We start from the raw sequence: 18,972 nt of genomic DNA, 5'->3' as shown, positions 1-18,972 counted from the left end.
CCCTGTCTGGTGCTGCCAGCCTACTTCTTATCCTTGTCTTCCATTAGGAAGTTGTGTAAGTCATCTCAAAATCAACAGGACAAGAAGGTATAATTGAAGTCACAGCATTAAGGTTCAAAATATCTAGAGGATACTTTAAAATTGTTGGGTTTTATTAAAATTTTCCTTTCATAGCGTGATCAACATTTGGTGCCCTGAAGCTGACATATAAGTGAATATTCATGTAAATTTTGTAAAAGAATAAATGGTAGACAATAGGAGGTTCATTGGTAGTGGTTATGGTTAATACTGAAAACAAGAATATGCACCTCAAACCACATGTGTGATTTTCATATATCAGTTTATGAAGTTGCAGAAAAGGAGGATATTAAAATATTTACTTGTTTTCGTAAACCCAAAGAAATTTTTAAACCACATGTTCACTGTACTTCCAGAATTCCATCAGGCTGCATGTATGCACTTCTTAGTCCTTAAAACTAGTAAGATGTCATTAAAACATTCATTGACACAGCCACTGTCTACGTTAGCTAGACCTTCAACATTATTAATTCAGCTCTCCCTGCATTTGCATGCAGCACCTCAACTACAAGGCTTTAATGCTGTTCTCTGTTTTGTTCTGCTGTCAGGTATTCAGCTCTGGTGTCTTCTTCACTGAAGAATTTCTATATTACAGCTCTGAATACAATCTGTTTTGTATGCTCATGAACTAGCTCTAGGACTCAACCCCCCTGTATTTTATATTCTGCACTGGTTAATTTTTCATTTCTCTGGCACCTTGGTGAAAAGTAGTCAACACAGTTAACAATATACATTGTGCAACAATAAATATTTTATTGGCTATATAATCTGCACAATTCACTAGTTTGATTTTTGAATAAATCTATAATTTTGAATATTTGGTGAAAACTCATTTTTTATAGTATGCACTATAATCCCTGTAAAATGTACGATCTGGTTTTTTAGTGGGAGCTGTAGACATTACCTTTACTTTTTTCCTTAACATTGCTAAACTCTAATAAAGCTATTTTATAGGCAGAGTAGTTTGGAGCAAGAAATACAGAGGTTTCACCCTGGGAACAGTATATAATTCATATACTAGTAAATTACAGTGTATTCCTTACACAAGATAGCAGTAAGGAGTGTCTTTTTTCAAATGTGTCTAAATACTTGATATATCTACTTTATATATGAATTTGTTGTACAGTTTTTTGGTTTTGTTGTGTCTCTTGTTTATGCTGTTGGAACAAACAGATTTCTTTATGTCTAGCTTGTGTTTCCTGTCCTTGTCTTAAGCCCATTGTAATTAAGGAAAAAATTCTGTTCTTTTCTACCCCATCATTTCCCATCTATATTGTGTTTCTGTTCATGGTTTCATATACAGGAATGTAGGGATGAAGATTGCTTGGTTTCCTTATATATTAATAGATTAGGTTTTTATTGTTGCACGCACCTAGAAACTGTACTTGATCCAGGAGACAAAAAGATAAATTACTCTGTATGCAGGTTATTGAACTCCTATCACTATATTGTGATATATTAATTCTTTTTTTAATGCATTCATCCTCACTGTGTGCCTATGAGATAAGGAGTCTAAGTCATAGTTATCTCAAAGATGGGGGATTATGCCACAAAAAACCCCTAAGCAACTTGACTAAGGCTGCACAGTGTGTTTGGAGCAAAATAGAGAGTGATCAGAGCTCTGAGTGGTGATGTTAAGTATGGGATCAATCCCCCTCTGTTCCAAGGCTTCAGCTCTAGCCTCAGAAGCTATGCTTTCATTCTGTTTGAATAAAATTCCATTTGAAATAAACCAGTATTTCTAAATGAAAGTATCATAGTCTGCAAGCCAACTAAGGGATTTTAAATACCGTTTTACTAGGAATGTAATTCCCCATCATTTTCCCCTGTGACTTCTGTGTTTTTGGAACTATTGACCAAGTCTCTTGATGGGGCACAGCAACACTGGTGTCTATTTGAATATAAACAAGTTTACGACAAGAAGATGGAGCAGCTGATTTTTGTGGAAGGATTTTAAGCACACAGGGAGAAAAACATTTTCATGTCCTCCAAAGGATGAGTGAAAAAGGAGAAAATGAACAATGTCTATCAGAGCAAAGTTACTTAGCATAGCTGGCTGCATTTAGGATAGTGAATACTTTCCAGAGAGGAGTAATGAAAGCTCAGGTGCTCAAACAATTTGAAATGAGACTGGCAAATGTGTTCAGAAAACAATCTGTGATTAAAGAGTGTCTGTTCTGATTGTAATGTTTGTAACTGTGAAAGAAACTCATATTTGGTAATGCATTGGTTCCAAAACTGATAACCTAAATACTGATGAATGTTTGCAAAATTCTGCAGTAGGTGCATGGTTTAGAATTCCCTCAGGTAAGAGGAAGTATCACGTGTTTCTCCCAGATGAAGATAAATGTCTTTGCTGTTGACAAAATAGTTGTCTTTATTCTTGTAATGGAGGACTTTAATACTACTTCTTTTAAATGTCATCTACTTCCCAATATCTTTCTTTTCCACCTTATCTGCTCTGAAAAACTCAGGATCAGCCTTGCTGAACATAAGCATTTGTTGAAGTTTCAGAAACCTCATCTTGCCTCTTTGTGTGCATTTAGTGACCAGAAGGTGTTTACATCCACTTTGAGAGTGGTTCTTGTTCTGACAGTCCCCTCCATGAGGCTTGCCACTGAACTGAATGGGCTGTGCACAGGACACTGCCTTCTGTTTTAGCTGGGAACTGTAACCCACAGATAGAGGAATTCAATCATCTTCCTACACTAAGTAGTGCAATTTATTTGCTTTTAGACCTATGGATCTTTGTGAAAACTCCTTCTGCATTGTCTCCGTCTTTTACTATCCGACCTTCCTGGCTCTAATCATCCTTTCCCAGCTCTTCCTGTTCCTTGTTAAAGATATGGCTGTCACTGAGCTGCCCCTTGCTTATCATCAGCAAACCCACTTTTCAGAAAGATATACCTTTTTGGCATGTCTGAAGTCAGTAAGATTTAGCCTTGTCATCCTTTGTGAGAGTCCCATCATTGACTATAACCCCATGGTTGACTGCTGTGTTATGCAGAACTAGGCAGGCTGCAAGGATGTCAGATGTGGTATTGAGTCTGTGCTTTGACAATTGGAAAAGACGCCGAGAATGAGATTTCACAATCCCAGAAGACCTTTGAGTGATCAATGAATTCTGAGTAAGTGAACTAGTAAGTGAACTTCTGCTGGTAGAAGGGCAAAATCAAATTAGATCCATCAGCTCTTTCTGTCCTGGATAGCCACTGTCACCTAGAAATTATACAATAAAAAAGTAACTAAATATGATGTATGAGACAGGGAATCAATGATGTGTTAGAATAAATGCAATGTAGCAGTAAATCAAGCATCTAAAATACAAACCATAATCTAAAAATGTTGCCAAAGAGAAGACATTTTCTATTTTCCAAATTCATGAAAATTAGGACTGAACAGACTGGGGAATAAATCCTGTTCAAAGTTCACTTAGTAAACTAGTGATGTTATGAGACTGAGCTTTGATACACTTGTGCAATACAGGCTCATCACATTACAAGTTGGCATTCTGATGTGAAAACGCTTGTCTCATTATGAATAATTGACAGAGCACATGATGTTATTCACTACAGGAACCTATTAACTGAGCATTGGCAGCAGGATATAGTTGCAGGGAATAGCCTTAAATGAAAGATAAAGGGTATTAACTAATCCTTGTAGTTTCCATTCAGCTCTGAGGACAGTGGTGACCTGCCATGATGGGAGTAGATTGCTGTGGTCAGTCTGGAGAATGCCTTCTCAAAGGCTGTACCAAACCCTGGGGCTCCTCAAGTGTCCAACATTCTGCATTTAAGGAGGGAATTGGCATTGAAGTGGGGTCACTTTCTACAACTAGTGCTTATTTAATTTCTGTGAAGTGTTGCAGAGAATAACATCCCCTAAAGATCAAAACTGTTTGTGCTTGGCCCTATGCCTGTGTTCTGTGATGTTCACCACTTTCTTCCCTCTCTGCCTGACGTGTCAGTGGATGTTGGTCATTGAAAGAGGCAGCTGAGTAGGATCTGGTGATAACTATGGCTTGAGAAAGTTGAAGTCATAATTCAACACTTAGATTTGAATTAACAGCTTCACATCGTAAGTTATTATGCAGAGAGGTAGGAATAAGAATTTTTTTTTGTTTATTTATTTTGTTTTCTTCCCCTAGGAGAAAGAAATTATATTCGCAACCTATAGCTCTAAGGCCCTTAATTGGTTTACAATCAATCTGCAATTGTTCTTTGTTCTTCAGGGAGAAGAAAGCCTAAAATATCCTGTTTTATCATTAAAATAATCAGATTTATAGAACCTGTATTTTGTAATCAGTATAGTCTGTTCTCCCAAGTGGCAGGCAATATTGATGACATGTCTGCAGAAGGTGAGTTAGACCAAAGTGCTGAACAGTAGCAAGGGAACTGATATTGGTGAAACAGAGTATTCTGTGCTGGAAGGGAGCTGGGGAAGGGGTATATCATATCTTTTCACCTGGGGAGAGGGAGGGGAATGTTGTTTTCCTCATTCATGTTTATCTTATTTATAAGATGGTAACTTTGTGTCAGTTAAGTTACAAGATGGATTTTTTTTTCCTAATAATAAAGCAGTAAGAGACTTGTAGATGTACTGAGTTATACAACATCTCTTGCATCGCATTATGATGTAGTAAATGGTCCCTAGATCCTATAGTATATTGAGACCAAACCTATTCTTCCCTTCTGTTCTTAATTAGCAACAAAAAGATAAATAATTTTGCTGTCATTGCAGCACCATAATAACCAGTGCAAGGCAATGACCAACAAGCCTCGCCCTAACTCCTGTAGCAATAAATGTTCAAAAAAAAAATCCCACTCCCCAACTTTGAGTAATTAACTAGAGATGAGTGATTTGGCTGTCAAAGTCTGTCAGTGCCATGCAATGAAAATAAAATCAGTGGCAGTGCCCTGTGTGTGAAGCCACTCATAGTATCTAACTTTAAACATTAGCACAGAAGCTCCAACTCCAGCCTGCTCCCCACCCCCATTCATTAGCTGTCTAAATCCTCCTGTCTTTGTGGAATCACTGCACCAAGTTGAAAATGATATATGTAATGAAAACCCTGTCTGCCTAGTGCAGAGAGGTGGAGAAAAAGCCTTTGCTTAGCAGCCTCTGCTGTGCTGATTCCAGCAACGATTAGTGCAGACTTTGTCAGAGAAGCTCACCAAGAGCAGAATATTAAGGCACAAAAGGGAAACTCATTGTTTCTAAAGGTTTATCTCTGCCTGGCTGGTTTTGTTTCCTTTTTGGGTGCTATGACCAAATTCACATAGCGACTTCAGTGGGAAAGAAATAGAGATGCCTTTGAGGCTTTGTTGTAGTTTGGGGCTATTTTCAATACTATATTATAAATATGACATTATCTTTTCAGTACAGGTACCTGATGAGCAAGAAACCATTCAGTTTCTACTTCAAGTGCAGGCAGAGGAAATGGCACTGCATCAAAGTGCAGTCCAGTTCAACCCAGTAAATGAGTGGCATGGGGAAAATACCAAAAGATAAATGTTTCTGAGTTTTTCATGAACTGTGTACACAGAACCATATGTTTGTTATTTTAAAAAAAGATTTCATATGGAAAAGATTTTCTGCAAAAGATTTGATTTTTTAGAAGCATTGGATTTCACAGTGCTGATCTAAGTCAATGACAGTGTGGGTGTTCAGCATCCCTGATGCCAAACTATAATTGTACCTGATAAGTCAGGGTAAGAAACCTGGTTGTTTAATTATCTAATGCATAGCAGGGGACTCAAGCACATTCTGACATAATGTGAAACAAAATCTGTCTCGTAACTACAAAACAGTGGCTGTTTTCTTGGTGGGAATGTAAATTTATTATAGTCCAGATGTAGCATAGGCTAACAGGCCAGCAATGCAGCTTTAGGGCTTCCAGTTCTGTGGCCATGCCTTTGGTTTCAATGAATCTACATGCAAGCTGTTGTGGTTTGGGCACAGAAGGTTTTGAGATATTTGCATTCACACATACACAACCACATTTTTCCTTCAGGTGTCTGGACAAAATTTCATCTGTTTCTGAAGCTCTTTGGTGTCATGGACTGTAGAATACATCTTGGAGCCAGATGCTGTTCTTGACTGCTAGACTTTATAGTCAGATTGTGTTGTTAAAGATGCTTTTTAATTGACTTGGTATTTATCCCACATATAGCATATAATCCAACTGTTGTTTGTATCCTGGTATACCTTGAGGTGCCCACAGAGATAAAAGCTTGTTTAATACCCAACATGCTGGAAACTTGTATTATGAAAAAATCCTTCTTGCCCTGAAGAGTTTTATAATTTTCAACTAATGTGATGTGAAAAACAGGAGGAAGGAAAATGGATAGCACGGAGATGTGAAATGAGTTGCCCAAGTTCTGTCAGCTGGTTTCCAGCTTGTAATCCAGTCCCTGAGCAATGAATCACACTGCTTACCAAAGGCCAATTTGTGAAGGAATGAGCTCCTACTGGGAAGCAACAGGCTAGTACATGCCTATTGACTTCCCTGCCAGATCCGCCGTGTCTTGGCTCAGTGCTGTGCTTTACTGCTCAGCACATTGTCCAAAAATGTTTACAGCATAGCTCAGAGGTAGCAACAGACTTGGAAAAAGCCACAGATGACTCTTTTCTCTCTGTGTGTGTATTCTGGATGCACGCATAAAACTCCTCAGGATGGCAGAATATTATTACAAACAGTTACAACTATATTTGATTAATGTCTTGTCTCAAAATCCACTTTGAAAAAAAGCCTCAGGTATTAAAATGATAGACATGTAGTGCTAATCAAAATGATGCATATTTTTAGGATACAAGAACCCTGGGCTAACAGTGCTCAGTCTAGAAATGCTTGCTTTTTTTTTGTAATCAAAGATGCACATTCACTTCTGCAATCTTAGCATCCGACTTACTGAACCCATTGGGCTTCTGTTGGGGCTGGGCTTCTGTCGGGGCTGCTCAGACATGGTCAGATATTACTGAAGATCGGGTGGCTTCTTGTTTTGAATTGAGAAAATATGGAGATATTCTTACTTCCATGTTCTATGCCTTTTGAGCTATTGTGATGCTTAATAGAGATTCCTTTGAAAAGATTAATTCTTGTTAAGTTTGCTTTCTTTTCCATTATAATTCCTTCATTGCAAACACTACTGATTTTTTTTTTAGTTTTTTAGTAAAAACATCAAAAATGTGTTTATGCCAAATGCTCTCAAGTTAGAAATCCTGTGTTCTGTGGACTGTAGGATGTGCTGCTCTGTTGTCTTTTACCTTTGTCCCCTGAAAATTTTATTTAAAAATAGCCAGAGAGAAACAGATGACAGCCTAACAAAAGGTCCACACTGTTTTGTAGTGAGTCCCCTCCTCCCTCCCTGAGCCCCTTGTTCTAGCAAAACTCCTTTGCTTTCTCCTTTGATTTGCATCAATCTACCTTCAGGATTTTTCAAACATTGCAGTGCATTAAACACTACAGCAGATGGTGCTTTTTGACGATGCCTTTCTACATGAAGCAACATTTTGTAGTGTATGCTGCATTATCAAAAAATCAAACATGTAATTATGCAAATATGTATGCCTTTATAATAATCAAGTTTTATTGTAAATGGTTGATGCACATCAATTTGATCCTGTAGTGGTGCTTTAAGTGCAGTTTAAGTGGCTTTTCAGTGTACCCAGAGGCAACACAAATGCATCTCTGGAATATTAATAAAATTCTGAATCTTTGAGACACCAACTGGTACAGCATTGCTTATACTGATTGAAACTAAATGCTAATCCTTTCCTTTATTTTTCTAAAAAAAGTCCCCTTTGTTATTTAAAACACTGATATTAGTGTGATATAACGGGCCATTTTATTTTAAATTGTATTGTAATGTAGTTGTTAAAATAATGTCTAATCATACTATATTCAGATTCTACAATGTAAATTTGATGAGACAAGAATCCAATCATTTTACAGCCATGAAAACAGAGATGTATGTTAATATGTCCAGTTGTTCTAATTCTGTAAATTTATTAAGGAAATATCTGGTTTTAGATTTTAATCCTGAAGGCTTCCAAGTGACTGATTCCTGAATGCTCACTCAGAGATGGTTTTGCTTGTGAAATTTAATAAGCTAGATTCTTGCAGTGAAAAAAAATCAGCAAGGATTTTGACATCCATAATGAAGTGTAAACTTTATTACTGATCTGGTCCTGCCTTTTATACCTTGGTTAACGTGGTTGGGCTAATGACAGCCATCTCTCTGAATGCACACATACACATTCTGCTGGGTTTGAACCAGCAGACAGGTTGTGGATATAGATAAACCAAGACTGTAAATTATGTTTTGCCTGTTTATTCCTGCTGTTCTGAAAGCAGGGCACGAAAGGAGCAGATTGCATTGTTCACAGGGAGAAGGCAGGAGCTGCTATACCTTGTCCCCCTTACCAGTTCCAATAGGTTGGATGTTTATTTCTTGGGTTTGATTTGTTAACCTGAAGGCAGATTGAGAAGGCAAAGAAATGAATATGCTTCCATCATTGTGCTGCTTGGACTTTGCTCAAAACTAATTTCCTGAAAACTTAATGAAGCTTTATAGGTTGAGCTTTCACTCTGTAAAATTTTTGCCTTTTGGATTTGTTTGCAGTTTACCTTCCTTACCGTGTCTCTTCCCTGATGTTTTTGTTTCATGCAGTTGGTTATTGTCTCTCTGCCCTTTGTCCTTCCTTCACCTCTTTCAGTGGTATGTTTTGGTTCCTTTCTGTGCTTGTTTGTTACCCCTCCACTTTTCCCCCTCACAGATTTTGCCTCCTCTGTCAGCCTTCTGCTCCTCAGTTTTTTTTTTCCAAATGTTTCTCTCAGTTTTTCCATTTGGTTCCCTAGTCCTTCCACAAATGTGTATTTCCTAGCTCCCATTCTGCTTTCCACATTCCCCTTCCAGGTTTTACTCTGTCTGATTTCTGTGTTTATCTTTTTTATTTTGTCCCTGCTTTTCTCAATTCAGATTGGTTCAAAATATTGCAGCAAAAGCTGCTCTTGAGAAATTTCATCCAGATTTCTCAAAGAGCAGCTGCTGTTCTGGCACTTCCAATACTGAATCAAACCTGAGCCCAGGGGATAGGAGGTCCTTAAAGGATCAAAGTGCAGCTTCAGAATCCTACCCAAAATATTGGCAAGCAGAATATGAATATAAACCCACAGCCATGAGTAGCTGAAACAGTTTTGACGTGATCTTGTATTTTAAGGGTGGTATTTAGTTTTGGTTTGGATTTTTTTTTCTTCTTCTGAAATAAGGATTTTTTTTCTCTCCTTATTTAGCATTCTTGAGACTCCAAAGCAGGGAAGAGACATCATGCATCTTGAGAAGGCCCTAGGGCCTCTAAAATTTTCAGTACATTTTTGCTGCTTTGCTTAATATATAAACTCATTTAAATACTAAGTTTTGAAAAGCTATCACAAGAAAATTCTGAGTCAATAAACTTTCTGCTCTTACTGAGACTGCAGATTACTTAAAGTAATCAGAGATGCTGAAAAACAATGGAAAGGTTTTTCTGAACTGAAAAAGGCTCTTTAGAAACTTCAAATTAATGGAAACATTTTCATAAAATCATGAAATAGAAATATATAAAGAAAAAAATTGTTAAAGTAAATGCCTCCTGCCTTTGTGAATAAATTCTTGTGTATGCAAATGTGGAAGTAAAGTTTATTAGCAACAAAATGGAAATTGCTGACTTCCCTTTTTTTTTGACTGTGAACACTGAACTTGATTCCTTTTTAATACTATAGTTTGCCTCATTATCTTAAATTACATTAATGGTAAAGTTACTTGCTTTTTAAAAACTACCCTTTTAAATATAAATTCTGCATGTCTGTAGCACTGAAACAGAGAAGCTGCCCGAGTTAACTTATTTGACTATTCACAGAAGAAGCCACCAGATTCCTGAAGTTCAATGAGCAAATGATTTTTATCAGTTTCATAAATCTGTTTGTATGTGAAAAATCTATAAGTACCATTACCTTTTGATTGCATTTAGTATTCAGAAACCAAATGGTTCCCTGTTCTGCTTCTGATATTTATTTCAGTTGCATGGCATTTCAAGCTTAATTTAAACACAATAATAACAAAGTCTATTTCTAATGCCTTGATTTCATTTGTAAAGCCACCTAGACAGCCACACACTATGGCAGGTTTTTTCTTACTAGTTATATGTCGGGAATGCTTTAGATATACTTTACCTGCGTTTTATGTGGGGCAAAGCCTTGATTAAAAGATTATAGTATTTTAAGGTGTTTTTGCACAAAAAAATTGCAGGAAATCTAAAAAAAAAACTTCTTAATAGGGTAAGGCTTGATATATAGACTTGAAAAGTGTGAAATGATAGGCAATGATCTGTCTTCAAAGAAAACATTGAAACTCATGGTCACTGAATACAGTATTTCATAAGATGTTTGTCTTTCCAGGCTGCATCAGTCACATAACAGTGAGTAAACCGTGAATAAAACACAGCTCAGTAATTGCCTGGTGTTTTGTTCTCTATATGCAAACATCTGATTACCAGTGTGGTTGTAGCAATCTGGTAGAAATCCCCATGCAAGCACAGAAGCTTGGTCCAGGCACAAGGGATTTCACTTCTGGCTTATATGCAATGCTGTATAAACTGTTCATATCTCTTCATTTACTTTATCCTCTATTCTGACTACTCTGGTGGTCTGTATTAGACTGCAATTAAATCTCAGTTACAGGTCTTGAAATGAGTGTGAACGAAGGTTTAATGTGTTTTGACTCTGCCAAACCCCTTCAAAGGCTTCGGCTGCTTAGCAGCCACCTCCCTGTGCTTTGCTCAGTGGCAAGGCAGCTCACCACTCTGCAGTGAGGGTATCTGGTACCTGCCCAGCAGATACTCCTCAGTGCTTCACTGGCTGAATTCCTCACAAGACCTTCAAATGAACACCCATTCTCATAATAATTTCTTCTGGTCGGTTGAAGTGCTTTAACTTTGACCATCTATGATTCTATTTGCCCTTTTGAGGATAACTTAACTGAATTCAAACCCTAAGATGTGTCAGTGCAGGTGTTTTTAAGAGAAGGTGCCTGCCTTAATGGCTGCATTGAAAATAAATGGATTATTATAATGCTCTTTAGAGGAGAAAAGGTAAAGAGTAACACTGTTTATGCTTTATTTTTTAATGATCCTACTAAATCCCACTCTTTGCCATTTCACTCTTCTTTTAAATTTCTCCGTAGAGAAATTTAAGTGTTAAATTTAACAGAGATTAAAATCAAGAAAAATATTTTTTCCATGGAGAAACTGAAGTGCAGGAATATATTCTTTTGTACTCATTAATTTTATTCTAATTTTTTATATATTGCTTACAGGTGCAGTGAAAAAGTATTTTTGTCAGTGAAATGCCGTCTATGGAATCATGGACAAACCCACATTTTCCTCAACCAGCTTCTTCTAAGGAAGCCTAGGTGCCCTCCTTGCAGCACAGTAAAGGTTTGGAGCCCTGGTGTCAGCCCAGATGTGAAATCTGTCCCTGCAAGGCAGACACGGGCTGGGCACGTATCTCTGCTCAATCACAGAGGCTCCAGCTTGGCTCAGCCACCTGCAGCCTGGGCAGAAGGATTTCTCCTTTTCCCAGGCTTCAGAAGAGAGTCAGAAACCATCAGGTGGTGTGACAAAGGTGATGACACTCTCTGGATTGGGAAAAAGGCGTAAAGAAAACCTTTAGTGAATATTTACATTATGTTGTTGGGCTTTTCCCTCCTTTCCACATGAGGAGGTGATAGAGGACTGTGTCTTCTTTTGGGTTTATGGGAGCAGTTGCAGCCACTCCCCACACCTCAGCTTATAAGGAAATGAGTAAATAAAAGTTATAGGAAGTAGTGAAATAATCCTGAAATAACATCTGCTGCCGGCTGTGTTCAAGGATAGCTGGGCTTGGTAGGATATTAATTCTGAAATTTCCTTGTAGGAGTAAACTTTTGAGACCTGTGAAGTTCTGCTGAGAGCCCTGGATCTTGCCATGACATGCTGCCCACATGAAAAAACTAGCAGCTGTTTTTCTTTAACTGTGATTAGGACAATGTTTCTTGGGAATTGTTTAATTAAATAGTATTTCTAAAGAAAATCCTTGAGACCAGACTTTCTCCCAAATGTACCAGAAATCTCAGATGCCTGGTGGCCTGTGCCTGGCTAATGGTGTAACCCAGACACAGTCACTCCATTCACAGATGATGTCTCTGCAGTGGGGAGCCTGGCTGTGAGGGACAGCTCCATCTCACTTTTGATGGAAAGCACCAAAAATCTGACTTCTCAATATATCTCTGCAAGTACTGAAATTACTTGTTGAACAGAATTCATGTTTTCAGACTAGTCCTGTGTTTTAAGTCTGTATTTTCTTCTGAACCTAAAATTCAGATGGAATTTCTAAACTTGTTTGTTGCTATGTTCTAAAAAAAAAGTAGGTTGAATTTCAGGGACATTTCCACTGCTACTCTGTTCAAGAAGGATTTATGCTCCTGAGAAGTCATCTTAAGTCATCTTAAACGAATTCTTTGGCAGACTCTCACGTTGCATCTTTGGGTTTTAACTTTGAAATTGGCAGGAGAGGGGTTTTTTGTCCTGTTTCCAAGCGAAATGAGACCTGTGTGTGTGAGCTGCTTTTCTTTGCTCCTCTTTTTCAGTGCCTTCCATCAAATAATTGCTGAGCCAGTTGATCAATTTCAATCAAGTGGGACAGAAGGAGAGAGCTGTGAGACATGAAGTTCAGGAAGAAAACAGGTTTTTCAGTATGTCCAAGGGTCCTGGCAGAGTCCTTTTCCCAGGGAAAGTGATCACAACACCAGGAGCTGGCTCACCTGTCATGCCCTGGGCTTTGCACCAGCCCCAGCAGAGGTTGTTACCTGCCCCAGTGGAGGGGCTCAGGGGGTATCCTGTGGGAACTGGAACCTCAAGGGCATGGGAGGCCCCTCTGCCACCCCTGGCACAGTGAGGTCTTTGTCACGGCATTTGCAGTGAGCTATTGCTCAGGAGCAACTTGTTATCTTGTGCTTGGGCCTGGCCATGTAACATACTTCACATGAGGCCCAAAGAACACACCTATCTTGGGGTGGCTAGGTTAGCCAGAACTGACAATTAGATGTTAAATAATTAAATTGTTTTAGCTATTAATTGTAAGTGAATGTTGTTTTTAATTGCACTTTAATAATGCCATGCCCTTTATAACCAAAATTAATGCTTTCTGTCTCTCTGTTTTTGAAGTACATGTCAGTTTAATTAAACTATTAATGGTAGACAGATTTTAAGTACTTTATATTCTTCATTAAATTGTATCTGCTCAACAAGCATAAACAGGAAAATAGACTCAGAAGCAGATTCATGTTCTGCCTGATAAATCATTCATCATCAGATAAGATGATGAGGCATGCTTGTTTTTCTGTAGGCTCACAATGATAAACAAATCCACTTTTGTATTGTAATATTTATTGAGTTCATAGAAAAATAAACAAGGCTGTTCACTTCTCATATCAGCAACAGGCCTGAAAGCTGTTGTTTGCATCTATGACTGGTCAGTCAAGCAATATCTTGATGCTCTGAGGGTCAGTCTTAGTTCATTTTGGCTAGAGTGCTTGTTAGCAGAGCATTTCTCTGGTCTAAGATATAGTTCTTTCAGAGCCATTCAACTGCAGTAACGATGAATATTTCTGCTGTTCCCGCTGTTACCCAATTGTGTGCAGAAAGAATTAAAATAGCTTTTGATTTGGCAGAAATAATACATTTATAATGCAAATGTTGAGTAAGTCTCAATCCTGGTAGGACTGCAGGAAGGTTGATGGAAACAATTTTTTGAAGATTGTGAAAGACAAATTATGGCAAGGTCATTTCTTCTCTATTGGTAAAGTCTGCAAATCCTAGTGGGCTGTTAATGGGGGTAACAGGCAGAAATTAAGAAACACTGCAGCAACTGCTTGTGATACATTCCTGTGCATATTATACAGGCAGACACAGATGTAACTGGTTATAATAGAGACAACAAATGTCCTTCCTTTGTGTGGCAGATCAATCAATAGCCAGGCATGTGATCTTGTTCACTATTATGTTAGTAATGAAACCTTCTTGTGATGTGACAACTGTGGAATAACATTTGGTCACAAAGCTGGTGTTAACAAGCACAACTGGCACTCTGGTAATTAGACTGATTCCTGGTCTACTTTCACAGATTGTCGATAAATGCAGTAAACAACAGGCTGCTTTCTCTCAGAAGAAGTTATATGAAGTTGTCATCCATTTGACGGTATGTACTGCATTCTCCTTCATCTTTTATCAGATTCTGCCAAGGTGGAAATGTGCATATATTTCACTATAAAATAATCTTTCACAATAAAAACTTTGAGTTCATTGTTAAGCAACCACCTAATTATTGTCAACCTTTTTTTTTCCTCTTGGGAAGGAAGCTGATTTCTCAGTTACAGGCAGGCAGTTAGATGGAGATGTTCTTCCTCAAGTTTTCAATGTTCTCCCCTCTGATACAGCTGTGTCTGCTGTGGACAGCCATTTATATTGTTTGAGGATAAACTGAAACCTCAAAAGCTGTGGATTACCCTTGATTTAAAGGCCAAGAATATAGATCATATACAATTGTAGTAGAATTTTTTACATTAAACAAAATAACTGCATTCAGCCATGGATGTGCTAGCCAGCTTTTCCATCACTAGTTTAGGGTTGTTATATCAAAACTCATTTGCTGTTTTGCTCTTTCCACATATCTGCAGTAGTGGAAATCTGATTTGGTTTTTTTCACCCTCATGGCAGAGTTAGAAGGAATGAGAGCTCCTTCCCTAGGCCCTGTACCTCCTCCAAGCCCACAGCCTGGCTCTGCACATAGGAAAATATGTGAATGCTGTAACTCTGTCTCCTCAGCTTCCAAAGCAGAAGAATTGAATCAACTGAGGTATGTCTGGGGAGATTTTAATTTTATTTTGCATTGGCTGAGTGGCAAAGCTTAAGCTGGAGGCACTGCAAACCAGCAAGGGTTTCTATGCTTCCTCTTCTTTCACATGGTGCACTCAGAAACCAGAAACAGTGCAGACGGGATGATGAGTAGTGGCAATGCCATGGCATGTCTGGTGTTTCATGGCACTTTGCTCAGATCTGCTAAGTCCAGCTCTGTCCTGATTTCAAGGGTTCTTACTGGTTTGATTTGACCAAGAGGGGTTTCTTTATTGTACTGGGCCATGTTTTGACCATTTGCTGCAACTAAATTAACTCTTGATGTTTCAGAGAATAGTGAGCATCTCTTCATGGCCATTATCAATTGTTGCCAGATTGTCATTCCCTTTGTAATTGACAAAAAGCAGAGGGAAGGAGTGTTTTACAGTAGGTACCTAGTTTTATGCAGGTTTAATGCAGGAAGATGCCTCATTAGCAGTCAGTAAACATAAAAACTAAATTCACACTCATAAACCAGGGAGAGGTTTAGGGCACATTTACTGAGCCATAGGTATCAAGAAGTTAGAGGATATAAATAGCAGTGAATGCAGTATCCTAATCTGAATGGTTGGAAATGAATATCAGAGGTGTTTGTTGCTGCTCCCTGCAGATCAGTCTCTGTTCTAACAGACCACTGAGAAACACCAGTGAGGCTCTCTAAGCCTTGTCGGTTTGTACCTACAGGCTCCTAGGAAAGAGCCTGTAGAAAGAAACAAAAGAGTGTGTGGGATTTTGTCTGATGAGTAAGAACAGTGTTTAGGGAGGGATTAGCATGAGGCCTGTGGGTGCACCAAAATGCCATGTGCTCAGAGAAGGGGAAGTGGGAATCTCTTGTCTTGTGGCTGGCTGTAGAGGGTGGTATGATTTTGAGTGAGACCTCATATCACACAGAATCACAGAATGGGTAAGGTTAGAAAGGACTGCAGTGTCTGGTCCAACCTCCCTGCTCAGACAGAATCATTGTAGAGCACACTGTGCAGGATTTCATTCAGAGAGTTCTGGAATTTCTCCAGTGGGGGAGACTAGAAGGCAATCTGTTCCAGTGCTTGGTCACCCTCACAGTAAAGAAGTCCTCCCTATTTAGGTGGAACTTTCTGTATGTCCGTTTCTGCCCATGGCCTCTTGTCCTGTTGCTCAGCACCCCTGAGCAGAGCCTGGTCCATCCTCTGACACCTCCCTTCAGAAACAGAGAGAGAAGGATATGATTGCCTGTCAGTTTTCTCTTCTCAGCTGAACAGCCCCAGCTCCCTCAGTCTTTCCTTGTGATTTGCTCCAGTCCCTCCATCATCTTTGTCAGCCTCTGCCAGACATGCTTCAGAAGCTCTGTGTCTCTCTTGCTCCATCGCTCTCTGCAACTACAGGGACAGAAATAAAGCAGCTTGTGCTACAGATCCCTTGACCTGTTGACCTAAGGCCCTGAGATCCCTCCTGATTGTTTGCAACCTTCTTGTTGGGACCTTGTCACTGCCTACCTGGAAATCCAGTGCAGGGTAACACTTGATGGGGCCTAGCAGGCTGGGAAGGTCCTGGGTGATGTCTCTTGTGTGGGCCCCAGGGAGACAAAGCAGCTCCCTGTGGGTTGGGTCTGGTCAGTGGCTGGGCCCTCCATTCCCCTCAAAAGCCAAGTCACCAATGGCTGCTACCTTTCTTTTTTCTTCATGGACGAAGTTTTGATGCAGGGGGTAGGCTGCCCAGCCCTAGGTGACACCTTCATCTTGGAAGAGTCTTCGTCCATGTACACATTTCCCCAGTCCTTATTTTGCTGCTTCTCAGATATTAAGGCCTCATACTTGTTTTGAGGTATGAGGTTAAGGGTACCTGGGAAGGCGAGGTAAGTCGGGGGGAATCATTCCCCCACTGTGGGATCTCAACACCTCAGGATGGAGGTGCAGAGTGGCCGAGACCACCCTTGGGGGGCTCGGGAGTCCTGGAATGTTGCCAGAAGTGTCTGGTAGCAGGATTTTGATCCTACACAGGAAATGACACCTGTATGAGGACTGGGAGGAATTCACTGGGTGTATGGTGAAGGGATAAGTTAATTAGAGTGTAAAACACAGGGTTTAGGATTTTGGTACAGGGGGGTCTAAAGAAGTAAGATGGAGGAATTGGGGTGCGTCCTGTCCTTCTTCTTCTTCTTCTTGGCCTCCATCTTCTGTGGTGATGGTAGCACTTTGGGATTGGTTATTACTAGAAGTGCACCGGTTAATAAGGGTAGAAGGTATTGGGGAAAAATTATAAATATTGTACACGTAACTTCGGGTATAAAGATAAGTGACCGCCCGGGGGCTTGTGGAGTGTGCCCATGGCTGACTTGCTGTGCAGACCTCTGTCGGGCTGAAAGAAAATCTTTTAGATAAACAATTAATAAACACCGAGACCGAGACGAGATCAGAAGTCTCTCCTCGTCCTTTGAAGCGCCGGGCTCTTCAAGGCCATCCCTGGGCCTTTCCAGGCCACCTAGACAGCACAGAAAACGTACAAGTGGCGTCTCTGAGCTATCTCCGGTCATAAATAAGCAAAGAGAAACACTGAAAGCGACACCCCACCCCAAGCAGAAACACATTTCCCCTCCACATAGTCCTTCCTTGGTTGGGAGAGTAGGTCTGACCTCCTTCTGAAAGCAGGGCCAGCCATGAGGCCCGACCCAGTTACTCAGTTTGTCTGGTCTGCTGTAGTGAACCTTCAAGAGTGGAGATGATGCAGCCTCCCTAGACGCTGTTCTCCTTCCCAGAAATCACACTTAATGTAAAAATATGTCTTTTCAATTGTTCCTCCAGTTTCAACTTGATTTTGTTTGGACTCAGTGCTTCCCAGAATTCCACATAGATTTCTATGGCCATCTATTCAAAAAGACTCAAATCTGCTGCTGATGCAACACCGAGATTGCGTTGACCTGTCAGTGGGAGTCCATAAGCAATGAATATTTTTTTGCTGCAGGAAGTCAGAAAATAAAGCCTTAATTTCTAGAAGAGACTGGGTTCAAGTACCACTAGCTGCAGTAGGTAACAAGAATGTTTGTGTCATTTAAAAAAGAGGCACTTGGTCAAGAGCATGTTGAAAGCATCACACATTTGGAGAAAGAACCTCTGCACTTGGGAGGTAACTGAAGAAACAAGACAAGTAGATATTTTGCCATTCATATAATTTAAACTCTGCTGTTTTGAGAAGGTTTCACCATGCAGATTACTTTGTAAAATGATGACAGTGCAGAGTGTTTCCAGCACCTGGCTGGAAAATTTTAGCCATGGTTGAGCTATTCAGACCTTGTCAATGCACTGCCTGTAGAAAAGGTTTTTGTCAGGAAAAAGTACATTGTTCTCCCTTCTTAGGAGCATATTTCACATTCTAAAGTGATTTCTTTGGTAACATTGAATAAATTCTAGTTTACTAGATTTGATTTCTAAAGAAATATAAGGAACAGAGTACAACTAAGTGGCAGATAAGATCCCTTGGCGTTCTGTGTTTATTTGCCATCAGTTACTTCCATATTAAATTGTTCCATTTACAAGCTAGTATAATTTTTTTCCTAAGCGCCTGCTGCTCTGTCTAGTCGTGGAAAATGAAGCTCAGTTGTTTATGACCTGTGCTGTACTTCATCACTAACCTTCACCAAACGTACAAGTTCTGGAATGAGAATACAACTTCACCAGTGGTAGCACAGCATGAGGCAATGTATAATGCATATTACTGTGGTGCACCTGTGCTGGCTTTCTCTTGCTTATTGGGATAAAAGTGTGTTTTATTAGCAGGCAAATAGGTAAAGCTTAAGAGGCCAGTCTTCTGTGCTTGGCATATAGAGCTGCCATTAACATTAGTGAGTAAAGTGGATGTATTTTGACAAGAGAGCAAGGACTTAAGGGAGCAGATGAGTGCAGAAACAAGATGACACTTTCATAGTCACTTTTCTGACCAAAACGGAATGTT

General features: G+C 39.5%; 1 protein-coding gene across 1 annotated transcript in view; it reads left to right on the top strand.

Moving 5' to 3' along the window:
- PTBP2 (polypyrimidine tract binding protein 2) overlaps positions 1-18,972 on the top strand; it is a 202,983-nt gene that overhangs the window by 2,550 nt on the left and 181,461 nt on the right. Inside the window, exons 2-5 of the mRNA XM_059478048.1 lie at positions 11,433-11,740; positions 12,744-12,848; positions 14,279-14,353; positions 14,872-15,010. The gene's annotated coding sequence lies outside the window, so the exon portion shown is untranslated. The remainder of the gene's footprint in view (positions 1-11,432; positions 11,741-12,743; positions 12,849-14,278; positions 14,354-14,871; positions 15,011-18,972) is intronic.

This window comes from Ammospiza nelsoni, chromosome 9 (assembly GCF_027579445.1).
Source record: "Ammospiza nelsoni isolate bAmmNel1 chromosome 9, bAmmNel1.pri, whole genome shotgun sequence".
In the NCBI taxonomy this organism is placed as follows: domain Eukaryota; kingdom Metazoa; phylum Chordata; class Aves; order Passeriformes; family Passerellidae; genus Ammospiza; species Ammospiza nelsoni.
Note: the sequence above shows the minus strand (reverse complement) of the source record. Positions and strands in the feature narration are given on the sequence as shown.